The 24,103-nt window shown below is 39.9% G+C and overlaps 1 long non-coding RNA gene across 3 annotated transcripts in view; it reads left to right on the top strand.

Moving 5' to 3' along the window:
- Positions 1-24,103, top strand: part of LOC116225577 (uncharacterized) — a 267,476-nt gene that overhangs the window by 202,206 nt on the left and 41,167 nt on the right. The window contains exon 1 of one of the 3 annotated variants that reach the window (XR_016470466.1): positions 9,181-9,252. The exons of the other annotated variants lie outside the window; for them this stretch is intronic. This is a non-coding gene — a long non-coding RNA (uncharacterized LOC116225577). Of the gene's footprint in view, positions 1-9,180; positions 9,253-24,103 lie in introns of those variants that run through there. 3 annotated transcript variants of the gene reach the window in all.

The raw sequence follows: 24,103 nt of genomic DNA, 5'->3' as shown, positions 1-24,103 counted from the left end.
TTTCAGTAATGTTGAAATATCATATGTCTTTACAGAAGCATAGATTAAGTTTTTAATTTCAAGTGGCTTTTATGAAAGAAAAGTCAGTAATTATTGTGCAATTCTTTCAAGTTTAAAAGGTCACTTTGGGAATAAATACTCTGATGTTATGCAGATGAAATGTTTTGTTTTGACTCATAATAAAGATTTATTTTGAAATGGTAAAACTGCTTTGAAATAGCAAAAGAAAGAAATGAACAACAAAAAAGTAGCACTTCCTAAGCATAAGAAATCTTCCTGCTCAGATTCTCATACCTTTTCCAGTTGTTTTTTTTTTGTTTTGAAAATATTAGGTTATGTGTTCAAATGAGCATACACATTAATTTGGGAACTTCACGTGAAAATAGCAATAATTACAGAGAAGGTTATTTCTTGGTAGGCTTAACTCAGATCATAATGGTGGGGAAATATTTTCAACAACTCTATTTTCTTATTTATGCCATTGAGCTGTTGCTGTTTCTGAGTGCTGTCTTTCAATGAGATGTGTCTAAAGAGTTGATTCATGTCCCTGCTGACAGTGAGGAAGATAACCGATAAGCATTGTTTCATAAGCTGTTATGCAGATGCAAAATGTTCACTCGGCTGACATAAAAAATCAGATAAAAGAGACTCAAACAAAGTACATCAACAAAATACATAAATTACCTTTTGTAAAATCCTCCACTCATTTGCAGAATTGAGGAATACAAATTGTTGCTTGTAACAGGAAATAGGTATCTTTAATCAAAAGTTCATTGATCTGCATATCACATTTTTCTTAGATTCTTCTGCTCTTGCTCTATCTTCAGACAGTGATGTATCAATTTTTCAATATGTCTCACTATTTCTTGGAACAGAGGATCTAGGCCAGATCCTCATTGCAGATTCATCGATTTAAATTTGAAGTAACTCCATTAACTTCAAGAGGGAATTTAGCCTGTTGCATCTGGCTCACATCTTTCCCTTTCATTCAATTAGTGTTTGGCACAAACATACAGCTACTTAAAAGCTTTCGATCTGGTTGAGAAAAATCCTTATGGCAAAAGACAACAGAAAGAGCAATCCAGTGACCTGCAAGCTTAGGTGACTGAAGCCAGATGTGTTCAGATGCTTAGCAGTCTTAGAGCCACTTGTTAGGCGAGGCAAAGGCAGAACAGCATCTAACACTGCAGAAACCTTTTATGTTTCTTTGATGGCAAAGCTTCAATATGAATTTTAAAACTAAACTTTTCCTAACATCCCCAAGAGCAATGACCTGGGAGAATCAGTCAATTACAGTACAGCATTTGTTTTATGTGTTAGAAAAATGATACAGAAGAGAAGATTCTTATGAATGCTACTGTTTCAAATTGCAGAATCTTAGGGAAAAGCTAGTTTGGCTTTGGGATAGAAAGTCAAATGAGTGAAAAACTGCTCTGGGGCAAATTTGGGCAAAATTTAGCTCTCTGGTAACCATCACAGCAAGGAGTTAATAGGACCGTGGTGAGAATTGGAGTGGGAATTGGATTAAGACCAGAATGAAAAAAAAACACACAAGAATTGTCATTTCTACAATTCCAGATGGACATTCTTAGATAATGAATAGAACAGGGCAGGTACTGTGGAGCGCATTTGACATATGTTCGCTGATGTGCCATAACCCTGACCTAGAAAGACCATTTTTATGAGTTAGAAGTTGGCTTGGGTTTCAAGACCGTTATGTAGTGCTTGGTCTTCTGAAGTTGCCAGATAAAGGCATTTTTGGAAGTGGTTTCTTATTCTGTGTATGCTTACAAAACTACAGATGTTACTTTGACTAAGTTTACTGTAGCTATAGATGAGCTGCAGGTCAGTGACCAGGTGTTAAGGAGCGTTTCAGTCTGTACACAACGTTGCAAGTCATCCAGCTCCATCAGAATGCACTGCACTAAGAAGAAATGGTGTCTTTAACAATAATAGAGGCGGGGATAAGGAAGAGTGATGCAGAATGTAACGGGCCCTCTTTTCACAACACACACATACAAAAAAACCCCCCCCAAAATACAAAACTCTGCACGTTATAAATGACATAGGAAATGAAAACTCCCAACCACTGTTCAAGGGAAATAGAGAAAAGATAGAGATAAGCAATCATTATAGTGCAGTCTTTTTCTGCTCAATAATATTCAGTGCAGGCAAAACTGGAAGGGTCCATATCTTCAGACAAGGAAAAATGTTTTTCATTCTCTTTAAATTCAATCTTTCATTCTTTTCTTCTTATTTATTTGACTTGTGAGACGCTATGTTCATTCAGGTGCTAAGCCCCCATGGGGCTTGAAGTGGAATTAGCTTGGGATGTAGGAAGCGGGAAATTGTGAGCAAGGCAAACCTTTACATCAACCCCTATGAAACTAAATTAAGTAGTTAGCTCATCTCTGCTCACAGTGTCTTACTCTGCATTAGAACAAAGGGCTAAATTTAACCCTGCTGTAAGAGGTCAAAACAGTTAAGAATTAAACCAATAGGAAATTTTCTCTTTATTTGGCTAACAAGAGAAAGCCTTCTGTATAAACAGGCATCCTCCTCCTCTTCTTAATCTCTTAAACATCCGGCCAGGATTAGGGTCCGATTGCACTAACTGCTATATAAACTCAGAGGACAGAGTGGTTCCTCTGCAAAGGCTCTTTATTTTAAATGGACACAGGGAGAAGGGTGGAGAGAAAGAGATACCGTACTCAAAAAGAATTAAGTTTGTGAGAAATCCACACAGATCCCCACATCCGAGAAACAGCTGCAATAAGAGCATTTCCAGGCAAAGCATAGCACTCACTTCCAAAATCAGCAGCCCCAGCCCGTGTTTATGTTAGAGGGAGAAATAAATGAATGTAACAGCCACCTTTGCTTCACAGCTTTACTTTCTGTTACAGGTCAAACTTTATCAAAGCAGATGTCTGCTAATCCTCGCCCGGCAAGATGTGGGTACAATTGTTTTATTAGGAGATTGTTTCACAGCATTAATCTGATCACCAAATTTGAGAGTGGGAAAGGCTTTTGGAGGTTTATCATTTTTTGTGCCTTTTGACGTATGGATAGTATATGAGGGTCCCTTGTTATCAATTTCTTGTGGCTTCAGGACACCAGCCAACAGAGACCTCAGAGCCGCCTATCTTTTATCTTGTGTCTGCGGTGACTTTTCTCCTGCAGCAAGGCATTAGATCAACTCGGTCGTCAGCTTAGGGGAAATCCATCAGTTAGCATCAGCGGAGGAATGAAGAAGAATGACCTGGCAAGAAGTGAAGTAACCTCAAACTTGAGCCAAGAGACTGTCACAGAGCACAACTGCGTCACCCGGTTTTCTCCAGGAGATGAGAGAAAAACTACGGAGGGTGACTGCCACAGTGAGCAGGATCCACACCCTCTCTGCAAACAAACACCAGCTTCAATAAGTGCCTTTTTAATGTGCATTGAGTCTTTGTGTAGGAAAAGGATGTGCAGTTGGCAAGTACAGAGCTGTAAGGGGATAGTTTGAACATGCTGATAAAACGTCTAGCTTTACTCCAGAGTTGACTTTATCATTTACCCAGGGATATTGTTAGTAGAAGATGATAGCCACGCTCCGACAAGAGACAGACAGTGAAATGTATATGAACAAAACAGCCATTGTGGTGAATTCTATCCTGTTTGTGTGGTGACTTCTCTATCCGTAATCACACAACTTTACAGGCTGAGATAAAACACAAAGCAGGCGGGAATGGAGGTGAGGGTAAAGAAAGGGAAAAGAGAGTACATTGAGATCAAGGGACTATCTGAGGAAGACAGGCACCACCTCTCTTAAAGCCTCAACGCTGAGAAAGGGAAGGAAGAGAAAAGAGAGAGAGAAATCTCCTGTCCCGGTGTCCTCTGGCAGAGAGACAGCGGCTGGAGCCCCGGGTGAGGTGTGCACTTTGGAAAATGAGGTTAATGGGTTCACTTGTGCCAGATGGTCTGCAGGAGCTGCCTGGGCATGGTGGCAACAAAAAAGTCAACGCCATGAATGGAAAGAATGGCTTTCCTGCCCTCAGCAGGAGCTGTGGAGACTGTGGAAACTGGAGCTGGTCTCACACTGCAAACTCTTTCCCCTGAGTGTTCACTTGCAGTGAAAGCAAAACAAATTTGTGCCCCTGTGTACGTGCCTCTTTTGTGTTCACCTTCCATGTGTCTCTCCACCCTCTGAGTTTTACACATCTGATGAAGACTTGAGGGCTGGGAAGTTTTAACTCCCATGTCTAATGATTCCTGTCTGAAGCGATCTACTTCATTATGTTTATTATTTCTACTGATTTAAATCAATATAAAAAAGTCCTATCCAAGAAGCCTCAGCAGGGCATTAATTACAAATGATGGACAGAATGTGAATGGCAAAAATCCTAAGGAAACAATGCTGGCCAAACAGGCAATGCCTTCCACAGAGCTAGAGAATCATAGAATCATAGAATATCATGGACCCATAAAGGATTGAGGCCATCTTTGCAGGTTGGACCTAAGTCACAGCAGTGACTAAAGGCTTCACAAAGTTCCCCTTACTAGGAAAGTAGCATGCAGTCCAGGGAGCAGGTTTCCCCCAGACCCTGCCAGGAAGATTAGACAATAACCTGACTGTGGGATTTTCCTCTGAGACCAAGGTTTGCATGCAAACAGCCAAGTCATGACCGAAGTCTTGCAGTGGCATATTTACCCTGAATGAATGAGAACGAAATGTGCTGTGCTTTCAGATACGCAGTTCGTGGAGGCAACTTCCTCTGTGCAATGTGCTCTGCCTTGAACTTTGCCTCCTTGCCTGGGAGTTTGTAGCCTAAAGGCGCTGGCTTACAGACCCTGGTGGTCTCAGCTGCTGGAGGTTGCTGCCTTTCTGCCAGGGGTTACTGCAGGGATGGCAGGAGGTACATCCTCAGCCACACTGCCCTCACATGTATTAGCTCATACTGCTAGAGGGAGGAAGGGGAATGATGGAGTTCACCACTGCTAAATCCACCAGAGCCCTATAACTCAGAGCTCTGGATGTGATCTGCAATTACTTTGAGTATATGTGGGAAGCGAAAAATCTTTTAAACTCTTTTGATATAGAAACAAACATCAGGGATGTTTTTCATAGAATCGTGGAATCATGGAGGGGTGCTCCAGACATTTTTCCTTCTTCTTTGAAGGAGATGCTAGGACCAGAGAGACAGTGAATGGCAACAGCAGGGGTTGGAACTAGATGATCTTTAAGTTCTCTTTCAATCTAAGCCATTCTATGATTCTATGATCTCCACAATTCAGTATTGCTGCTTATCTCCTGTTCTATCCTGAAAGAGAGTTAAAGCCTAGCAGCATCTCCTGGTGTTCAGCCTGGTTTTGGTATCTCTCTGAGCCTTGCTGAAGGCAAAGGATGTGCCTGCACAGTCTTATCCAGTCTGGAACTAAAACCAGTCTTTCCTTTATTAATGAAAAATCACAGCACCATTACATTTGGTTATAAATCTTTGTCTGTTTATTGTTAAAGACACTCTGAGTATTTTTAGTTTGATATTATAATGTGTTTGGAAGATACTGAGTGACATGGTTTAGTGGGCATGATGGTGATGTGTTGATGGTTGGACTTGGTGATCTTAGTGATCTTTTCCAGCCTTAACGATTCAAAGATTCTATGATATTTTTACTGTGAGCTTGTACTAGGCCTTTAGACATATTTTGAATGAATGAATTTTTGCGCTGTAATTGAGTTGGGTTTAGTTTTCAGGGCTGTCAGTGCAAAGTTGGTCTCACGCTTTGAACATCTATCCATCTGGAAGAGTCACAGCTCATTCCAGAGAGACCATCAGAGAGCCAAGAGATAATAGCACATTTGTTTTCAACTGATATAGGCCAAACTGGAACCATAAATTCAGTAGTAATAGTTTGTTACCAGTTGTTTGATAGATTTACCACTCCGTGCCATTGTCTGCTGAGCTTTGAGTTTGTACCTTATCTTCATTATAATTTTGTGGGGTTCCGTTATCCCTGCTTAGACCTATTAACATGAAAATGTCTGAATGGTGAGGTGTGTGTGGAGTCATGTCTCCAAGGAGCAGCATAACCTTGCTGCTGATTCGCTGAATCTGTCAAAACCAGACTGCCCAAAATGTGCTGCAGGGAAAAAACACACGGAGTTAGCAGGAAAATGGACTGCTTTAAGTGACCAGAAAAGTGTTCTCCAATGCTAACTTTCATAGTACCATAATAGGAAAATATTGATTTAATGAGCCAAAAGAAAGCAAAAACTTATGGGGGAAGAGATGAATTTCATGATGATTTTTTTTTTTTTTTTAAATCGTGAAAAAGTGTGTTTCTAACATACATCTTGCAGGCAAACCCAGAAGCTATCATTTGTCAGCAAATAATAATGCATGGGGTGCATCCTTTTTCTTTATGAAAACAGAATAAATCTGAAATTCTTCTCTGCTGGAAAGAAATTTAATATTTAAAGGTAATTTGACCTGTACATGTGTGTGCCATGAATCTTTTATGTGACCTACAGCAAATGTATTTATATAGTATTATTCTGAGGATAGTTATTTCTTATTCATTTTCTGGGATATTATTTTTCTTTCTTTGACTAATGTACATTTGGCCTTCTCATTTCCCCACTCAGTCAGAACTGAGTTAACCTTCCTCTTTATACCTTTTTCCCCAGTTTTCAAGGTCTGATAACTAACACTGGACCGTATATGGATAATAAAATGATAAAACTATTGTTTTTGCTAACATAAAGATGTGTCCAAATTATTTTTTTCATACCCCTTATTTCTATTGTTACTGTGGCTCCTATTACATAACTGAGTTAACAGTGATGTGTCTGGCGAAGAGTAAAACAATGAGAGATTGGAAAAGTGCTTTCTCAATTGTTCACTTTAATTTCGGTTCCCTTGTAGACAGAATCTGTGGGAGCTTCAGGTAGTTTGGGGTAACATGTTATTTCTGACCAGATCTCTCTGTAGAGGACAGACACCTCTTAGACTGAAATTCTGCACAAGGGTCAGTGCAACATACACACCCCTTACAAACCACTTAGCAGTATTTTGAACTAAGCTTGCCTGGATTCAAAGGGCTTATCATCTCTTGATGACAGTGAATTTTGTACGCTGAAATCCTCATGTGTAGGTTTGTTATAAGGGCTTTGATTGACAGGAAGGCTTCGCTTGGGACATCAGGAAAGGCTACTGCCTCCAGCCCTGCCTCTTCTGTGCAGATAACTGTGCTGCTCGTCAGTCAGCTCATGACATCCTGCATAGCATTTTATGGTAAGTTGTCACCAATTTCATCTGATTTTCAGAATGCATGGTAAACTGCAGTGAATCAAGAGCTGACTGACTCTGTACCTCATCTGACTGTGGAAAAAGTGGTAGGGATCTCTCTTTAAGTCACCTTTTCCGGATGTTCATGTCGGGCCAAGGATGTCCACTGAGAGGGCTCAAGGGACACCTTCGAAAGCAACTACTTCTAACACACAGAGTCCACCGTGTGCTATTTAACTGTCCTGAGAAAACAGGTCAGCAAGGAAACAGCCAAGGGCAGGATCCATGGTCCCTGGGAAGGGCAGGGAGGAGATGCAGGTGAGCCTATTCTTGCTGGCTGTCATTCTGCAGTTCTGGTTCTGAGTTTCAGGATTTGTTAAAATGTGAGCTTGGGAAAGGGGAATTTTTTCCATAGGTTATTATGACATTTTTTTCTGATGTCATGGAAATATAAACAGATCTTATTAAATCCTGTTATTTAATACAAAACACAAGGTTTGGGACTAAAATCTTTGGCAAGATCCTTCAAATATCACACTGGCAGAAGCACAGAGAAGAAATTCATATCTATGAACTGTCTGTATTACTTGACACATTTTTGTTGGGAAAGCCAGTTTGGTTCAGACATAGCGTAATCATACCAAACCGTTTACCCTTTCCTGTGTCTCCCATTGACCTTCATACTCCAGTGAATCTTAATATTTAAGCTTTAGGGAAAGATAGCTGTTGCTTCGGGATCTTGCTTAAAGCCTCTTAGTGGCATGAAATGTATTGTTTAAAACCTCTTAGCACTGTAAATCAAATTGTGCCTCTCACACACTGAAACTTGGTGGGCTGAGGAAAAAAAGCAAGCAAGCAAGTATAAATGGTAATTAAGCATAAAAAAAAAATCCAAAACAGAAGGCTGAAGTGCAAAATACAGAAAATAACATGTCTATATACATGTACAGACATGAGTGCACAGATGAATGTGTGTACACGTATATATACACATTCTGGTAACATTACCAGAAGTCTGATAGTAATCAAAAAGCAAAGGGACTCAGACACAACTATTTATCTTCTTTTTTTTTTCTTCTGTCATGAAAATTTGTAGGTAGGATTTACAACTGTTACATTATTTGTCTGAATGATACACACTGATGTTATATCTGGCTTCGCCTGCGTAACTAGGTGTTTATGTGTATGCACACAGTTTTGTTTCATCCATGAGTTCTTGTTTCCACATATGAAGATCAGAGTACAAATGTAAAACGATGTGATAAGCTGGTAGTCATTCAATTTACAAAGCTTATCTGAGGGTTGTCTCAGTGAAGGCACTGTAGATGCAAAAGTATTACAAAACCTCACAGGGATGAGGCCTCTCAGGCAATTTTTAGAATGGAATCATTTGTTTCAATTGAGATATTTGAGGTGCTCAAGACAATAGAAAAAAGAAAAATGAAAAAAAAAAAAAAATCAGAACTATTTGGACACCCATAAGAATTTCAGATCCACCAGTCACTGAAGTAGTAGGATTCTGACTTTCAAGCTGACAGTTGTGTTAGGGAATTGTTTTGTTGTAAAGAAAGTCCCCAGGAATTTTAATCTCTGGCTCTGAAATTTGGCTTCCTTTGCTGGACAGAAGAAAAGAGCACTTTGATCTCATCTTTAGCAATGGACATGTGGGATGTCCTCATGGAACGTGAAGGCTCTTACCACAGCAGAAAATAAAACTTGGCCTTTTGCATGGTAGAATCATTCTGCAGCATAATGTTTGTAGCAGAAATGCTAAGTCATGGCCTGAAGCAGTGATTGAGCACCTGGTGGGAAGGCAGGGCCAACCCAGAGGAGCTCAGGTGCACGCAATGTAATGTAATGCAGCTGAGTGACCAGAAGGGGTGGAGCCAGGATCTACCCCTTCCCAGACTTCATTTCAGGGTTGGCAAGCATGGAGGCGATGGTGTTTTGCTGGAGTTTCCTGTGTATCTGAGGTCTTCTAATAGTAAGCAGATTTTCTTCTTTTATTTCTGCTTTTACAACTGCTGCATTTGGGCTTATCCTCACTTGCTGTAGCCTTGGACTTTGCTACACCTCTATTGTTGCTGCATTTTCCATCATGTTCTAGCAGTGTTATACAACGTAAACAGTCTACAAGCCCTGGAAAAAAAGCAACCTAGATCTGCATTGACCCAGGTGCATGTTATTTCTTTGTGTAAGACTGTAAATGCACTTAGAAATAATATAAAGAAAAAAGTTGTGTTTGTCCTGTTGCTTTGGAGTGCTTTATCTGAAGAGGACTTACTCTAGGTTCATTTGGTATTTCCGTGATGTTGTGTTTGTCATGTGATCTTTCAGCTCAGTGTATTTCCCAGTCACTTGATGCTTTCTGGAAAAAGGAAATTCTCAGCCTAGGAGGCTGCTGTGAGTTCTCAGGGCACAGAGTGCAGGAAACTTCTCAGAAGTAAATTTTCCTGTATGTGTAAAGCATGGATTTTCAATTTATGAAGAAGGAATTTTTGGAGTTAGAGTAGGCAATGGCAACTAGGTCTTTGGGGATTTTCTTAAATCAGGCATCCTCATGTTATATCCACTGTAGGATGCAAGGCATCTCAGAAATTGTTTGAATTAGCAGCTGATCTGTGCTCAGTTCTCTCTGGCTTTGCTGCTTTATAAATCTTGGGGAGAGCAAGCATTGTGAGTGGTTCTCAAGTACTGACTGAGGGCACCTGGGGGTTCCTCTCAGAACTTCATGATTTTTGTGAAATATCATGACAGGAAATACAAATAGCTTACATGCAAATTTTGGCATTTGATCATTAAAAAGTAAGTGTAGTAGAAGAACTTGTAGATCAGGTAGGGGTGGGTCAGTTAAATTGCACAAACCACTTCATTGTGGCCAGAGAAGGATTCCCCAGGCTCCAGATGAGTCTCTAGAAAACATGGCTTCAAGAGGTACCTGTTGCTATTTCCTTAATTAGTGGAAACAGTTATGGAGAGATCACGGATTTGCCTTCCAGAGCCACGACATTCCTTGCTTGTATGACTCACAAAAAATTACCTCCATTGTGGATTTGCATCTGTGGAACCTTGGGGAGTTCTTAATCTGTTTTCTTAGTGCAAAATACAGGTAATCTCAGGCTAGATCCTCAGATGTTTTCAATTGGTATTGCTCCACTCTGGCTGATGGGACTGATTTACTCCGACTGGGAAGTTGGCTCCTCTTTTCTTTTCTCATTCTCAGTTCTCTTCCATCATTCTAGTGCATTAGTTTGGGTTTTTGCCCCCTTTATTTTTCTTAATTGTAGCAAAAGATGTCAAAAAACTTCATGCCTTTATGTTGAATTCTGAGCAAATGAAGCACAGTTATAAATTAGGCAAGCAGATCAGTGGCTGAGGGAGGGTTGTTTGCAAGTTAGACTGGTTTCTGCAGAGGGAAAGATACTGTGCAGAAGATAGGACCTCTGGTGAAGGAATAAAGCCAAGAGAACGTACTAATGACAAGAAAAGGTAAACCAAGTTTACTAAGATCAGAAAAATTAACAAGCTGAGGAAGTATGGAGAGGAGACCACTTCTTGTAATGAGTTTCAAGTCACTGTAGGTTGAAGTAGGAATGCTGAGGAAATATAGAAGCATAAAGTTGAGAAGAAAGGGCAGAGAAATGGCATGGCAGAATGGGAACGGACACTCAGTAACTTGCTCATTAGTTTTTGGTTTACATTCTCTGCCTCAGCAATTGATGCCTCTAATTACCTTTTCACCTTTGGTTATTAACTGCTACCACAGAAGTAATGACCACCAACCTTGCCTCAAAAATATTCACTGGGTAGTGTCTCATATTGTAATAAATAGTTAATTTGACCATATAAATGGGAATGACTAAAAACAAAAAAGAAAAATAGTCAGGAGTCTGAGTCAAATGTATTTCAACTATTAAAGTTTCTATACTAAGAACAAGGTTAACTGCTGGATTCCTTGACAGTCACACATGCCTGATATGTTTAGTATCTTAGATGCAATTTTCCTTTCCCCTTTCTCCCTATTTCTTTTTTTATCCCGTGGAAGCTAAAACTTTATTATAAAATTGAAGATAAGTATATCAGTTTGCTGGATGCTGGCAGAGCAGAACACAAGCAATGAGAAGATAAGGGAATTTGGTCAAATACAAAAAATACCATGGAACCTAAACCAAATGACATCAGATAAGACCTCCACTGACTTTCTATTAAAAATGTAATAAATAAGGATCACAGAGAAATTCCTTTTTTTTTTTCCTCTAGCACTTTTTTTGTCATTGTTCCTAGGGTTTCAGAAGTATACGTGTATTAATGCTTTTCTTCCCCCACTGTACCTATTTGAAACTGATAAATGCAAATTAGCTTATTGAAGTTTTTATGGGTTTCCATTAATGATGAGGCTCTCAATATGTGTTTTTAATTTATAAATGTAATTATATTCTTGTGAGAATATTCTTACTGGATTGCTTGAGGACTTAGCAATAGTAAAAATAAAATAAAATTTAATGAATCCTGAAATGTTGAGCAGTAGATCCCAGTCTGTGATGAAGACTGGTAGGTGGTGACTTGGATAGAAATTGACTGCAAATTGGTGTAAACATTAATGTGTTCAATAGTGCCAATATTTGGATTTGGGTGAGTATTCGGCTTCCTAGATGCTCAGTGTGAGGCTCTCAGTTGATGATGGCGTGTTGAACTGGTTTACGGGGCAGAGCATAACTGTCATGGAACTGTTCAGCTGCATGCACTGGTGTTATTTTTGGCTGGCAGAGACCTCTGTCACTTAGGCTGATGTTTCACCGAAAGGGAAGAGAGGGATTATTTTAGAGAGAGAGAAAAGCAGAATTCTCTCTTGAGGTCTGTTAGTCATTCCGAAGTTCCTTCCATTTACCGCAGAATTCCAAAAATACAGTTTGTCTGCATGTCTGTAGGATGTCACCGGTGATTAGAGACAGCTGCAGATAGCTTTACTGTTGTGCTTTCTTCACCCATCTGAGATGCTTTTCTGTGCTGATGCAATTATTAGATGATGCAAAGTCATCTATGCTATAGAGACTGAAAACAGGGCTGTGAATTGTAAACCATGCGTTTAACCGATGGCTTGTTGGGATTTGCCTGTGTCTAGATCTCAGCATTGCTTCACTAGGAGGTGGGTAGGTGTTATGTCACTGTGTAGGACCATAAAAAAATAATAAAATGTATCCTGATTCATGGCACAGCCTCTTGGAGAGAGAGATGGGGGAATTGAGGCTGCTCTTGACAGCAATCCTCTCCTTATTTCATTTCCTATGATACCTACAAACAGAAAACGGTCACTGTTTCAGTCCAGGCAATACATTACATTAGAAATAAGGTAAAGAATGGATAATTTTAGGCCTTGAAAGCATCAGAGTTGTTTTATTTCCTGGGAAATTTCTGTGGATTGTTTCCATAGTGGAATATTTTAACCCTTCTACCAGCTGAACGTTCTCATCTACCTACGTGGCTCTAGCCTGGCTATCTCAGGGCTTTGTTGGCCTGAACTTTGAGTGACAGGGAAAATATATGTTTAAGGATGGGCGAGGAATCCCCTTAAGGCTTGATGCTTGCTTGTGGCCGCAGGTGAGGTTTGCTTGGCGATATCTGCTCAGTCTCTGGTGGACAATAGTCTCTGCCATAAAAGGACTCTGTGCATAATATGGCATATTTGTTGGCCTCTACCTTGAAGAAACCCAGATGAGAGCTGTTTATATCCATCTAGGGACAGTCTCCAGTAGGAAAGATAGTACTCTTTGGCTAGCAGATATCCATGCCATTTCTTTTTATTCCACCTTTCAGTATTATGGATCTTTTCTCTGCTTTTTTTTCCCCTTCACATTTAACTGTGATGTAGGGAGGTTTAAGTACATATAACTTTCCTGAAAACCAAAAGGAGTGAAAATGATCATCATTCATCATATGCTTTAATTAAATTTAATTAAAGGGTATTAAACACAATATGTATGAGTGGGTCTAGATAAAGTGTCCACATAATTCTTTCTCCTTCATTCTTTAAGCTCTCAGTTCTAGGCAGAATCACATTCATAAAAAGTTAGGAATCAACTGTAAAAATCAAATTTCAGAGAGAATGTGCTGGGGAAAAAAGCAAACAAAGAACCAAACAAAATAAACATTCACGTTGTCTGCCTGACAAGAGTAATCTTTTCCCTTACAATAGCATGTGCTGTAGGCTTAAAACAATGCATTTCATCACTGCTAGGCTCAATTTAGGGTACACAAATGTGCACACACGCATGCATCCCCTAGCAGACATGAGAGAGTCAGTGAGAGAGAAAGTGTCACACCCTCTAAATTCAGGTGGCCTCAAGCAGTGCCATATAATCCCAGCCTCAATTAAACTTTCCAAGGTCAGCGGTGTTCTACCAGGTCAGACATAAATAAGTCAGGTGAGAGTCCTAGGGCACTGAAAAGCCATATTTATTCTTTATCCACAGTTCATAGCTATCAAATGAAGCTGAACAGAGAGAGGGAGTAGATGTGAGTGCGGCTCTCAAAGCTGCACTGTTGTAAGCATAATTTCTTATATATTCTTTTAAGAAGAACTGCAGTGCTATTGCCCCCTTACCTCAAAACTGCAGAAAACATCTGTGACCATAGAAGCCTCAGAGAAAAAGGAAGATAAAATTGAGCAATGTTGTTTAATGACTAATTTATTCAAGTGTAAGTATCTCATTCACTCTTATGCTTTATTTATTTTTTTTTAAAGGGGGAGTCCTTATCTTTTTAAAATTACATTTTTGTCTAAGCTGACTCTGCTGCACAGAGTCTGAGACCAGATGCCAACACAAACCCCTCTTGAATTCAGACATACAGATCTCATGACCTGATTCAGCAAGTAATGGAAATGGGCCAACATTGCACAGTCTATGGGCTTGTAAACAGCATATTTGATTTTCCTTTGATTTGGGGAGGCAGAGGAAGAAGTAGGGAGAATAATGATGTCTATATCTCCGTCCAAAAGTGTTAAAGACAACAGATGTATATTGGCTTCAGAACAGATCACATCCAGAGAAAGTAATTAAGGACAGTTGAGGTCCACTGACTTTTGTTCTGTCTGAAGAATGAAGTGAAACTCCAGGCCACTATGACTAATAACCAAATTAGCTTGTTTTAATAAACAAACACACCACAAGCCTTAGTGGAGCTTGCCTTGCTGTGCAGCATCCTATTTTAAAGGTAGAGTTTTGGCATGTAGAATTAGACCTTTCTCATATTATTTAGTAAGGGGAAAATAGATGAAGGTTTCTTTTTTTTTTAAAAAAAAAAAAAAACCTTAAAAACCTTTCCCCGAACTCTCTAAGTACAGCAAAATAAGAGTCATTACTTTTGGAGCAGCCTCCATAAATTTCTCTGCTTGAGAGAGTGATGTTTTTAGTGCACATGAGGGGATCACATCAATTATTGTGAATATTCGGACAGTGGATGCTTATGCATATAGTTTTGAATTGCTGAATATACACAGTTTCTGTCAAGAGTAACTTTTAATCTGAGGAATATTCAAACACATGTATTATCACACGTTTCTCTTTTAATAGCTTAAAGACTTCCAGTCAGGGAGTAGAAAAAAATACTGGGTGATTAGTGTGTCCAGAGACATGATAGAGAGTGCTGAGTAGTTAAAAGTGAGCACGTTCTAAACAAAGAATAGTATTTGTCAAAACTCTAACGTAACATTGGATAGATTTCCTACATTTATCAAGTGATGATGCATTAGCGATTCTGAATATCTGAAGATAAAGATAACATTAAACAGCTTAGGGAGAGCATTCGGTGGGGGGAAGTGTTATAGGAAGTAGTTCACAGAAATATTGGTTGTATTTTATAGGCAATCGCATTAGAAATCAAGTTAACACTTGGTATCCAATAGCATGCATATTAGAGCTCTCTCCTTTTGTGCCTCTGGTTTTAACATCTGCAAGTATAAGAGAAAGTCTTGACAAATGTTTCTGAAGGTTTTATGTGCTCTTTATCCCTGTGCTGGACTGCAATCCCCGTTACGCCTGATGCAATAATAAGGGAATTGGGATCAGATGACCAGCACTGCAGGTAAATGTGAAAAATGGGTGTTAGGAAGCACAGTGCCTTCCACTCGGGTTTTAGCTGTACCCTGTGCTTCTGTGAGAGGACAAGGGGAGGGTGAAAGGAGAACTTACCTTCGTATCTGCTTCTATCACACTTTCCCACTTAGCTCTCACCAAGTTGTCTCAGTAGTGAATGTGCTACATGACTCAGTTTTGAAGGAGGGAATTAACCAAACTACAAGAAAACAATAGCATACAAAATATCACCCTGAGCTGGTTTAAAAAAAAAAAATGGATCAAAGGAAACTGAATCCAGTAATGCTTTTTCTTCTCCTTAGAGGTAGATAGAATGTTCCTTTAAGGCTAAGTTGATATAAATGTATATAGGATTTTTAAATATAATTCCTACCTCACCGAAGCTCTCAATTTTAAATACTCTCAAGTAATAAGAAGGCCATTGAAGCTCCTTCAGCTGGAGGTTCCCATTCCTCACTTACAGATCTCTGATAATTTACCTTCATCCTCACCATGCTAGAGACACTGACTAAGGGACATGAGCCAAGTGCTTTTTCCAGGTCTAGATCAGTTACAACACAAGTTATTAATCAACATGGGAAGAAAACAGGAGGATGGTTAAGAGGGCACTGTGTAGTTCAACTCTTAGTACAGCATTCATATCTTTGGGTTTTTTTTTTTCTTTTGTGGTTCTCTGCTTTATTTGGAGTAAGTGCTTGAAGTCAGTGAATGAAAAGAAAGTATATGGTTAAGTTGTCTGAGTTGATTCTCAGCAGCAGCCTAGCAGGCAAATTGAACATTGCTTTGTCTTTTGTGGGTGTTAGTAAAGTCACTTCTGAGGGGAGGGGTTAATGTGGGGAAAACTCATGTCTAACTGTCTGGAAATGTGGGAATGTAATAAGGACATATTTGTAGTCATCAGAAAAGGGATCTCAGATTTTTATTCCTTCTCCTAGGCGTGTTTTACTTCTCCATGTCTCATTTTCCCCATCTACCAGATATGAATAACAATTTGCTCTTATGCAGCTTATGGTGAGAAAGAAATTGGTACTGAACTGCCTTTTTCCATGTTCCAGAGAGCTGTAGCGTCCATAAAGTCCCAGGGCTTGCTCCAGATTCAGCCTGCCGCAGAGGTTCTCATTGAGGTTGCTCTATTGATTGAAATAGTCATAAATATTAGAAAAGACTACTGAGATCCTCTATTCCAACTCTCAACCCATCCCCTCAGTGCCACATCTCAGTCTTGAACACCTCCAGGGGCTGTGACAGCACCACCTCCCTGTGCAGCCTGTGCCAGTGCATCCCTACTCTTTCTGAGAAGAATTTTTTCTTAGTGTCCAACCTGAGTTTGTTCCAGTTTGCTCTCTTCCTCAGAATTTATCCACTGTCATGAATGGGAGAACACCATCAGTGTGTGCAGTAGATTTTGTTCAGTACATCTGCAGCCACTGTTTGCAGTGAGACTTTATCTACTTTGATTACACAGTCAATACGAAACAATAGTGAAGTCAAATGGCTCTGGAAACATAAACTACTGCCTCCCATCTTTTCTGAGATGCCCTTGGACAAGGTGCTAGGTGACAAAGTAAAAAATAATTGTTGTTATTGTTGTTTCTGTAGACTTTCACACATCTAGAGTCCACACTGGAGGCAAAAGTTATTGACCTTTTGATCTTTCATTTATGTTATTGATAAAAGCCAATGATTATGTTAATGTCATATGAATGTTGTGTAAGTCTGTTCATGACTTTCTGTGTACAAGCAATGCTCCTGATGTTGTTAGTCTGGAGTTAATATACTGATTAATGTGTTTTCCTTCCTAATTTAGGAAATTGCTTATGGCTGTAAGTCTGCAGGTGTTCTCTGATTTGTTGCATCTCTTTCCTTTACTTGCTTTCCAGCTTTTTATATGTATATCTGTATGTATAATATAAACATATGTATTTGTAAATGAGTCAGGGTGAGCTGTCACTGTCATGGTGTGGAACAACCACCTGTGGTCTATGCTGAGGTCTGAGCACCAGAATGGAGCAGCTGAAGGTTGGTTTGGGGTACTCCAGTATTTCCTGGAGGTGATTAGGGCTTGTAAACTGTTGTTCAGTAATAGAAGGAGTAATTTTGTGGTTTATGGCCTCTTCTGGAGTGACAGCAAATGGAAAGTAATGTACTTCTAAAAAGAAGTCAGTGTCTGATTTCTTTGTTTTATTTCTTTGAATTTCTTCTAGCACAGAAATCAAAGTGTTTATAGCAATGTCTGTGATGATTTCCTTAGTCTTAGCTCAGTCCAGCGGAGTCTTCTCAAATAGTTTTTGTTCATACAGATCTTAGTTAAGGACAAGCTGAACTTACTTCCTTTGCTGCTGGTATATTTATTGTTAGGTAGGTTCATTTACCAGAAGTGCACTGTTTGCCAGTCATCCCCATGGTCTCTTAGGCTAAACTTGCTGGAGGAATGATGTGCAAAAGAAAGTATCCACTTTATTTTTATCCATCACGCTGTAAACCTCCTGCTTGTGTCCTTTTGTATCTTTTGTGAAGCCCGTTAATAGCTGTTACCGCTAATTGCTGTGCTTAGCTCGCCGTGTTCTTCTATGGGCAGAAACAAGGGGGATCAAAGAGCAGCATACTCCATAAAGGCTTCAGTGTTCATTCTGGAGCTAATTTACCTGTGCGCGGCTGAGGGATGGCACAAAGAGACCGAAAACAGATGGAGAGAGGAAAAGTAGGTTTTACTTTGCTTAAACTTTTGCACTGCTTCAGCTGCAGGCTCAGAATGAAGCATTTTGCAGGACTTCTCAACTAGACCTGGGGATCATAAATGGGTTGGGTAGGTTCTAGCTTGGAATCTACCCCTTTGGAGCAGAGATTATATATAGTCTCTGCAACTGAGCTTTGGAGCAGTCTCATCAATTCCTGTAAGAGCGAGCTAATTTTATGTTGTTGGGCAAAATACATTAAGAATCCCAATTTGCTGTCTCTCAGGGCTCTGCCTTGCTTTATATTATTCACCAGACCTTATGCATAGTATTATGGGTTGCCTGCTTGCGTAAATGGTGGATTTGTCTCTGCTCAGATGGATTGTTGATATAAAGTTACCAGCCAGTGTTTATCCACACACGTAGAAATAACAGTATTATTAACTACTCCTATATATGTATTTTGTGTCATTATGACTGTAAGGGCTTGTCTGAATAATAAGGATTCCCTTGAGTGGGACTCGCTAGGGGAAATGACTGTTTAATAAAGACAGATAATGTAGATGAATCATTCTGACTACTAAGAGGAGCAATTGTGTTAAAACTCCTGAACTTACACAAAGTCCTTCTGAACACATTAGGGGGTCAAATCCTGCTCCTTGAGATTGTTGTTATATTGCTGCTGATTGGGAAAAGGCTGAGATCTTTGAGAATGGGAACAAAATTTAAACAGTGTGAATTTAATTCATTGACATGAGTGAGACTTAGATGTTATCTTTACTTTTTAAACCCTAGGACTGCAAGTAGTATAAAAGCATGCCTACATAAATGTCTATATTATATCTCTATGTTGAAAACCATGTTTAAAAGAGATTTCTGCTAATTTATATAGCTTAGTTTGTCCCTCTTCTTCATGATGTGATACTTCAAGCTACACTGGAAGTGTAAGAATATGAGTTTATTAAGTTTACTCAGAAAACTATTCAGTCATCTGTATGAGCTCTTGGAGCTATGTCAACATTTTCTTGAAAGATACCTGAGATTATTTGATGTTTACTTTTTTAAGTACAGTATTTGTGAGTAAAAGTGCACAAGAACATTTTATTACATTTTAAATGTAATTCCTGATCCCAAGGTGCTGTCTATATAAATCTGAACAAACCTACGGAATCGCTATCTATATTAGATCAGCAAATCCTCTCAGTCCCAGAACTGGCCACTGTGTTAAGAATAAGAGGCAAAAGTGAAATTCCTTGGTAATAAAACTTCTGAGCCTTGACAACTGTGAGGTAATGCCATTTCTTGCAGCATTGCCTAGACCTTTCAAAGTACACTACTCTTTATTATATGCCTTTCCTCTGCCCCTAAACCTTCACTTCTAAAGTGCACATCTCACAGGTAACTGCTATATAATGTACTTTTCAATCAGCATCTTAATTCACTCAATGCAGTGTGGGTTTTAGATAAACTAGGAAGATGAGAAATGCAGAATAAAAGGCTTAGTGTGTATGACACAACTCACCTGTTCAAAATCTTTTGCTATCTATGGAAAAATATACCAAAAGAGCTCTTCTCCAGGGTAATTCGTTGAGGTCTCTCTCTCCTTGCCATCCCTGCATGTTTCTACTCTACTCATTTTGGGGATTTAAATATTCTTGCAGCTTGTTCTCGCTAGGACTTCAGGCCAGGTGTTGGCAACAAGATGATGGTACCCTTGGATCCATCAGCACTGCAGGGGGAGTTTTGCCCATTAAGCCCCAGTGCCTGTGTTGGTATTGAGCTAGCTTTGCTCTAATATGCTTCTGTAGTTCTACTAATAGTGAAAGTAGGTAGCATTAGAAGGGTTCAGATGGTTTTCCTTTTTTGCTGTCTTTGGTTTCAGGAAATAAAAAATTCTAAAGGTGAAACGAAGGGTGAATTGGATTTCATCTGAAAAATAGTGAGGAGACTCGCAAGGGCCTGTCTCCTAATTACCAGATCTCCCATAACTTATGTGTAAATCCCCTAAACTGGAGAACCTAAACGCAGCATTAAAATTAGCGTTGTGGTTTGTAAGCAGATCCAAGCTTTTGCAGAGTAATTGCTGGCTGCTGCTGTTATTATTTACACTTGCACATGCAGACCATGGTGGGCTTGTCCCTGCTGGTAATGTGGGCAGGTTTAAATTCACTCTGATCAAGTTGAAATACCCTGCTGAGAGGCTCAGGTTCAGTATCGTGCTAATGAAGTATGTGACTCTTGGACAAGAGCTGCTCTCCATCTGGCATGCACAGAGCATGTGCTTGAGTAGGATTTCAGTTGTGTGCAATAATCCCTATGGATGTACGCAAGTTTTTTGAGGACCTAACACCTGAAACAAAAACCTGGTAAAAATACAGTTTAATCTCAATAATGCATGCTCCAGTGTCAACAAGCACAGAGTTCATGGATGCACTTGTAGATAAAGGTAAGGGGCAGCTAATGATTATCTACACAGATTTATATTAAAAATATTATTGCTTGCCTTTAATCAAGCTAATATTTACTGTACAAGGTAGAGAATGGCTAATATAGAAACGTGTGTTATGCAAATTCTTCTGAGCTGGTCAAACAGCAGGTAAACTGGTAATAGCTTGGAGCTGTTCCACATACAGTGAATCAACAGTTTCCAGCAAGTCAGCCCAGCAGGAGTCTGCACAGTTACCTTTTTGGTGCATATACAGATGGGAGCTTCTATGGTGACTGCTTTCCACTGGAACTAGTAATAGTAGTTTAAAAATTTAAAGTATTTAAAAGCTTAAAAACAGGAAAAAAAAAAAAACAAAGCAGTGAGAAAACTAATTGATAGATTGAATTTACCCTTACACTTCCAACCCAAATTTTCATTCAACTTAGCTCCGGTGGAGCTTTCTCCTGTCTTTGAGAAATAGCCAATGTCTCTCTTGTGGTCCTGTGCCACTTCTTTGACGTCCACAGAGAGGCAGATGAGTGGGTTTTGGAGCAGCTTGACCCCCTCTATGGAGAGGAGTAGTGCTGGAGCTGCTTATATCAGCCCAGGGCGAGATGGTGTTCTTGCTGCATGGGTGAATCGTTAACACCAGTTGCAGGGTCAAATGCCAGTCCTTGGGCATAAACTTTCAAGCTGATCTGGCAACAGTGAAGTAGGTGACAGCAATCCATAGTAACTATTGTTATAGCACGGGCAACTGATGTGAAGATCTTGAGAATAAATTCTGTCTAGGCTAAAGCTTCTCCTGTTTTGAGAAGTTGTGCTGCTTCACTGTTGAAGGGACTTGCTGCTATCTGGTGCTGGAGCTCCCAGGATTAGCATTTCCCACACTTAGCATTGAAATAAGTAGGAAACAGGATTTTTGGGAATTAAACAGTGAGTAGCCTGATTTTCTTTCTAAATGTAAGGTTGGTGCAGTACATTCATACTGGTCAGAAATAAGTGACTCTTCCCTGTGGAATGTTTTATATTGTGTAAATCACCTTAATTGTAAACATGCTGAAATTCTCTGCCACTGATTCACTGGTGACCTGTATAAGGAAGCAACACATGCTTGTTTAAAAAAAAAAGATCATCTACTGCTCAGATGAAAGACATTGGTAAAATAACCAATCTGTAATGCAGATTTATTAATAGTCATTCACTGATTTTTCTCTGAAATACTCTTCACGTAACCTTGACTTTATTAAGTAGTCCTTAAGGTGCATTTTGAAGACAGATAATGAGTTTGGGGAATAGTCTTATCTACATCAAGCTAATCTTTAACAGCTTGGAAGGGAACTCACAGAAACTTTTCCACTTTAAGTGACATAGCCATGTTCAAATCAAGCCTTTTAAAATGTCATTTTAATAGGAAGAGTTTACAGGCACTTTTAATAGCTACACATCATAGAGGAATATGATTTAAAGAAAGGTGATAGCAAAATTTATTGAGTTTTTAATAGTATTAATGGGGCTAGAGGGAAGTAGCGATGGAGATGCAGGCATACAACTGTATGCATTGAGTGGCACTTGGTGTCATGATTAATAAAGGCAAGGCAGCCCTTCCTTAGAGAAACAGCTGCTTTCACAGCAGCGGGCTCTTTAAAAAGGAGGGCTGGTGGGAAGCAGAGGGACTTGAATGGTATTTGGCTGCTGAGCCTGCACATGTTGCATTGTCCAGCTTCCATGGGCAGAAGTTTGCAAGAACCTCCTGACTCTGCACTGACGTGTAACCTGCGTCTGCATGAGGGAGTGAGGGCTGGGAGGGAGGGATAAAAAGAAACTTGAAGGAAAACAAACCCGTAGTCATAATTTTAATGAGACAGCTCTGAGTTATCCCAACTGCACTTTCTCCTTGGTTTATGGAATGGCCTTGACAATGATTTTGCTTTTCCTGTGTAGTGTAGAAATGCAGACATGGATGTGCATCCATAGGCAAATGCTGACCTTTCCTTCTATTTGCTCATGCTGTGGGCTGATTTTTAACTCTCTTGGACAGCCAGACAAACTACGTGAACCCCTTCTGCTGATTCCAGTGGGCTTAGCTCATGTTGTTTTGCTTTCTTTATTGTTTGGGCTTCAAATGTCCCAGCTTTCCCGAGCGTGCACACATTTGGTTTCTGACTAATGCGAGGCCTCCGTCAGAGGGACAGTGTTTGTCATCCCCCAACCAGAGGCTCTTGGACTCAGGTCATGACTCAGACACCACAAACTGTACACAAAACAGACCACAAATTCCTCCAGTAGGACTGGACGAGGCTTTCCGAGAAGCCACTTCCCCTGCTGATTATGTCCTAACTTTGTAATTCTGGCTGACAGGTAGCAAATAATTATAGTTCTTAAGTGGCTTTTTAAAAATATATTTTATTGTTTTTGTGGCTGTTTAAAATCCTGCTTTTTTGGTGTGCATATAGAACTGTGCTTTATGGAAATTTTGGCACTTATCAGTGGTCCAGTGCTGGGAGCTTTGATCTGAAACTTAAATCTTAGCCTGCTCCACTAATGTTTCCTACAGCTGCCCTCATTTGAGTTGTGTACAAAACCCATAAATTGGCTGTTTTCTGCTCAAATGACTCCTGAACTTTGACAAAACATGATGAAACTGGGCTGGAGGAAGAGAGGTTTGAGGAAAGCCTGATTCCAGGTGAGTTACCCAGGCTGGTGACCCACAGATATATCCAGTTTGAAGGCAGAGTCAGGATTAACAAATCTGCTAACAAGCTTTACACATTTGCTGACCGGTCATAAATCCCATCTTGATTTATTGCTGAATGCAGCACTTTGGCATGAGTCCTCAGTATCATTTTGCAAGTGGATGAGGAGCAAGTTTTGATCTTAAATCCTTGCTGGAAAACCCAGTTGTGAGAACCAGCTGGGGTGCAGCCCTTTGATTTAACTTCTCTTTTTCTTTAACAAAACAAGAGAATTCATCTGCCAACACACTATTCTGCGCTCTTTTGTCAATAGAAAAGTTGTTTTGCTAATGGTTATCTGTCTGCAAGTCCTTGACCTGCTTGTAAACACATTTCTGCAGGAAAACCCTAGGCCATGGCCTCAAGCCTTTACGTCAACAAGAAGAGATAAAGTGACCAAAACTTAACCTGATCTGGCCTGGAGTGCCCTCTACTGCCCCTTGACCAAATACTTCCCTAATCTGTGTCCTTCTGAAAGGAACAGATTGTTGTGCAAGAAGTATTACCAAGAATGAAATCAATTTTCAGAGTCTGACTTTCTCCTTCTTTCCCCCATGCCCATAGCCCAAGCCAATGGAAATGCTGGAGGTTAAAGAACAAGGCTGGGTAGATCTGGGTGTTAGGGTAGGAGTTTTCCCCCAAATTGCCCCTCTGCTCCTGCTCAAGACTGTCAGTGGTCCATAATGCTGTGTTGTACCTTCCAAGCTGTGGACTAAATGGGGGGGGGGGGAAACCAAGTTCACCAAGTTGTTTTTAAAGGCCGTTTGACCATTTGGCATTTGTTCTGGGTTTGTTCTTTGGTATGCCAGGATTCAGGGAGCTGCTGGGCTCCTAGTGTTGCCCAAGTGGTGGGGACTCTGATTTCTCCATCAGAGCTGGGCTAGGAAAGTTGAGGTGCTTGGCA

The sequence above is a fragment of the Phasianus colchicus genome, chromosome 12, assembly GCF_987193195.1.
Source record: "Phasianus colchicus chromosome 12, bPhaCol1.hap1.1, whole genome shotgun sequence".
Lineage (NCBI taxonomy): Eukaryota > Metazoa > Chordata > Aves > Galliformes > Phasianidae > Phasianus > Phasianus colchicus.
This window is presented reverse-complemented; position numbering and strand designations above follow the sequence as displayed.